Genomic DNA, 4,858 nt, shown 5'->3' with positions numbered 1-4,858 from the left:
ATGGAGTTGGTGTGTGAATCCCTGTACCCTATTGTGACGAGGAAGGACAGTGGTTGGGGTTGTTCTCTCGGGTGAGAGAGAGAAGCCACAAGGCCTGCACTTGTGATCTCTAAGTTGGATTTCTGAGTTCCCTGGCATACGAATCAGCTGCTTGTTGCAGCTGAACAAGCCAAACATCTTCTTTCCCCTGGATGAAAGACAGCTAAATTAAATTACCCTAAACCAGTGATTTTCAAAGAATGCATCAGCATCACCTGAAACTTGTTAGACATGCACATTCGTGGGCCCCACCCAGAGCTACTGGACCCACTGGTGACGGAGTCAGGGCCAGGGGTGGGGGCCAGTAGTCTGTGTGGTGACAGCCCTCTAGGACATTGTGATGTGCTCAGGCCCTAAACCTGCAGCGGCTCTCATGTCACCACTATACCACACATAGTATCTGTACCATAAATTGACCTGTTGAGAAAGTCCTTTTTTTTTTTTTTTTTTTAACTCCAACCATGTGTATAGAATCCTAGCTGGAGGGTAGATATATAAGCCACCAAGAGAGGTTCTCCTTACCCATAGGTGCCAGTGAAAGTAACACTGAGATTTATTTAGTAGTTAAAGCATGGCAAGAAAATATTCATCACGATTATACAACTATATTTAATTCACAATTAATTACTAAGTGAGTGATGTAGAGGAAGAGGAAGGGAACCTTTGTGGTTAAACGGGACTATAGAATGTTTGCCCCTTACAGCAGCAGAGTTAAGCCCAAAAAATAAAAAAAAATAAAAAAATAAAAAAATAAAAAATAGAATGTTTGCCCCTGGTCTCAGGCTCGCTGGAATCCATTCTAGAAAGCTGGAGAAGCCCAATCAGGGTTTATGGCCTGTTATGGTGTAGGCAAGTAATTAACATCTGCAGATCCTTCAATAACTTGCCAGTCCCCATTTACTGGTATTTCTACAGAATAGGTATTTTCACAGAGAAAGTACATGCAGTACTGGAACTACATGATGATTGGTGGTGTCTTGATTATTTTTTCACCTGATATTGAAAAACGTGAGAATCGCTATTACTGTCTTGGGTCTTTTGTGCCCACTGCTGCTCACCATAGACTAAGCCGCCTCTGTCTTTCTGGCCTGAGTCTCTCCAGATGAAATGAGTGAGGAGCAGGGTTCAGGCTCCGAGTAACACCTAAGGCTCTGGAGAAAGAAAGGAAAAGCCAGCAGAGGGGGTCTAGTCCCAGGGGAAGGGAGGTGGTAAGGCTCCAGGTACAGGGTTGGAAATTTGGCCTGGCAACTTGTTTCCCACCTTTCCTCTCTTTTCTTTTTTCTTTCATTTTCTTTTCTTTTTGTCAGAGACAGGGTCTCTCTCTGTCATCCAGGCTGGAGTGCAGTGGCACAATCATAGCTCACTGCAGCCTGGGTCCGCTCCTGGGCTCAAGCAATCCTCCTGCCTCCCTCGGCCTCCAGAGTAACTGGGACTACTAGGTGTGTGCCACCACTCCTGGCTAATTAAAAAAAAAATTTTTTTTTAGAGATAGGGTCTTGCTATGTTGCCCAGTCTGGTCTCTAACTCCTTACCTCAAGCAATTCTCCCGTCTCAGCCTCCCAAAGTGCTGTGATTATGGGCGTGAGAAACCATGCTAGGCCCCTCTCTTCTGCTTTCTACCAGTCAGATCCTCTTCCTGTCTACCATAGCATTCACACGTCAATGAAAATATTGCATAATGTGATACATAATGCACTGCAAGTACCTCATGCATGATAGGGGCTTATTATTCACATTATCATTAATTTATTTTACAGTAATATGTTTTCTTCTCTCATTCACCTTTTATCCTGCTGTTGCCTGCTTGACAAACTCTCACTCTGAAGCCCTTTCCACCCCTCCCGTCCCTTGCTCCAACAGGACAATATTAATCATCTTCTGTGTGGCCACTTATATTACATTGTGTTATGTCACCTTAGAATGTTTAGTTGTGTCTACATTTCCCTCTCAGCCATGAGCTCCTTAAATGACAGGGCCTAGGTTTTACACATGTTCTCATCTTCAGGGCAAACACAGCGCCTTGCACTTATTAAATGTGTGGTAGATAAATATTAAATAAATTGAGTCAGTAAGAGAAATAGGAGTCTGAAAGTTGGATGCTCTAGTATGAGAATACTACCCACCAGCCTAGTGTATACCCACCTGTTGTCATGTTCTCGGGTCTCCAAAAGCTGCCCCTTTTGTATTAGCTTTCACAGATTTCATTGTCTTTCTTATTGCTTCTGAATTTTTAGCAACTGTTTCCTCTTGTGAAATATCTTGAGTTGCAATTTGTTCCAATTTTATCAGTTTTGCCACATCTTTCCTTAAGAGCATGTTTTTTCTTCCATGTTGGAATCTAAAACATTGTCAGCTAACATTTATCGAGGCCTTACTATTTTTTTTGAGACAAAGTCTCACTTTTTTTTTTTTTTTTTTTTTTGCTCTTTCCTTTTATTTCCATTAGCATCAGGAACTCATTGCCTTGTTTTGGCTAGCTCTTTTCCAATCTGTCTTCAGAAGTCAGTTACTAAGAAATGTTTGAGCCTCCATTTTTTTTAGGTGACCAAAAGAAGTGGGACGTTAGTGTTCATAATAACAAAACTATTACTGTGCTTCCATGTGTCCACAGAGTACCCCCTTCCCAGAATAACTACTCAGCTGTGCGGGAAGAGCTCTTGTTCATCCAGCTTTGGCAAAGAGATATTACCTGGAGGGGCCACAAAATACTCTTCCACAACACGATGAGAGTTTTGTAGTAGTTCTTCAGCACAGTTGCCTTCAACTACATTGTCGGATCTCAAGTATAAACATCTACAAAACCCAGAAGCTCAAGGTTATCTTCTCAGAAAATTGGTCTTCTAGGGCACAGTAGACAGGGTCGGTTAAGAATGGAGAACAATTCATTTTCACTGTAGTTAGAGAAAAAAAAAAAAAAAAAGAATGGAGAACAGGGAAGCAGTGTATTCTTACGGGCACTGTACTCCAGTACGGACTCCATGGGCTCCACCCCGTCCGTGTGCACGGCGTGGAGCCGGTCGGCGAAGGCGATGGCTTTCTCCAGCCGCGCCACCGCCTCGCGGCTGCCGAAGTCCACGAGCGCTAGACGCTCCAGGTGCTCGATCACGTCGGCGGTGACTGGGCCACTTCCCTGTGGATCCGCCTTGGAGGTGAAGCCCCGACGCCCGCCCAGCGGGGCCCGGAGGCCCAGCCACACTAAAGTCTCACTTTTGTTGCCTGGGCTAGAGTGCCGTGGCGTCAGCTTAGCTCACAGCAACCTCAAACTCCTGGGCTTAAGTGATCCTCCTCAGCCTTCTGAGTAGCTGGGACTACAGGCATGGGCCACCATGCCCGGCTAATTTTTATATATATATATATATATATATATATATATATATATATATATATATATATATATATATATGTGTGTGTGTGTGTGTGTGTGTGTGTGTGTGTGTGTGTGTGTGTGTGTGTGTGTGTATATTTAGTTGGCCAATTAATTTCTTTCTATTTACAGTAGAGACGGGGTCTCGCTCTTGCTCAGGCTGGTTTTGAACTCCTGACCTTGAGCAATCCGCCTGCCTTGGCCTCCCAGAGTGCTAGGATTGCAGGTGTGAGCCACCGCGCCTGGCCCGTATCCCCTTATATATTATAAAATTTACCAAGTTCCCTGTCTGCAAGTCCTGTACTGTCTAGCACTGAGCAGGCACTCATTACAACTGCATCCTAACCCGTGGGCTACAGGCAGCTCTGGTACTTTGCACCCAGGCAGCAACTTGGACAAAAGCACTAAAGCCCTGGGTACCTGGATTCTTATAACTATAATTATTAGTAAGGTGCCAAACACATGGCCCGGAACTTTGAAACTCCTGGTTTGATTTGTAATCCCTTGTTGGAACTAGAGAGTGTTGAAGAATAATTAAGGCATAGTGTATCCAGCTTTCCTGATCAAATGGTATTTTTAAAAACACACACAAGTAAAATTTGTTTACTGTGGTAAAAAAAAAACACAACAAACACATCACATCAAATGTACCAGCTTAACCATGTTTAAGTGTGCAGTTCAGTTCAGTAGTGTTAAGTATATTCACATTGGTGCAAGGCAGATCTGCAGAAGTTTTTCATCTTGCAAATCTGAAACTCTGTACCTGTGGAACCACAACCCCCTTTGCCCACCTCCTGAAATATCTTTATAGGGCTTTCATGCACAGTGTTTACAGAGTTCGATCCTTTTTCTTCAGGAGGTCTCTAAAAGCCTAGGAAGAAAATAGCAAAGGCAAAAAAAAAAAAAAAATCGCAGTGTTTCCCTATGAGGAGTTTTATCCTTCTGTCAAAATTGGTGGCTGTCAGGCAGCTCCAGCATGGCTTCAGGGCTTTAACAGATGATTCTGGCCCCGAGTGGTGCCAGAGACTTAGAATCGGCCTTAGTCTGTTTTGTGCTTGCTATACCAGAATACCAGAGACTGGGTAATTTATAAAGAAAAGAAATGTAATCCTGCTGAAAGAAAAGCTGTGTTAATCGTTTTGGTTTTGCCTTTATGGGGGTAAAATTATGACAGATTGACATGGACAATGCTGAGATTTAAAAAAAAAAGAAAGAAAGAAAAAAGAAATGTATCTCTTACAATTCTGGAGGCTGAGAAGTCCAAGGCCAAGGAACCGGTATCTGGTGAGGACCTCCTCGGTCACATGGCAGAAAGTATCATGTGGCAAAAGAAAGCCAGAGAAAGCTGAACTGGCTTTTACGATAGCAAGCCACTCCTGTGATGGCAACGTTAATCCATTCATGAGGGCAGGGCCCTTGTGACCTAATCACCTCTTCAATGTCCTAACTCTCAAC

The 4,858-nt window shown here is 43.5% G+C and overlaps 1 non-coding gene across 1 annotated transcript; it reads left to right on the top strand.

Moving 5' to 3' along the window:
* Window positions 1-4,478: 4,478 nt before the first annotated feature.
* On the top strand, window positions 4,479-4,593 carry LOC142872210 (small nucleolar RNA SNORA69). The gene has a single exon (XR_012920426.1). It is a non-coding gene; the product is annotated as a small nucleolar RNA SNORA69 (small nucleolar RNA).
* Window positions 4,594-4,858: the final 265 nt, after the last annotated feature.

This window comes from Microcebus murinus, chromosome 7 (genome assembly GCF_040939455.1).
Source record: "Microcebus murinus isolate Inina chromosome 7, M.murinus_Inina_mat1.0, whole genome shotgun sequence".
In the NCBI taxonomy this organism is placed as follows: Eukaryota; Metazoa; Chordata; class Mammalia; order Primates; family Cheirogaleidae; genus Microcebus; species Microcebus murinus.
The sequence above is the reverse complement of the archived record's forward strand: the minus strand, read 5'-3'. Positions and strand labels throughout refer to the sequence as shown.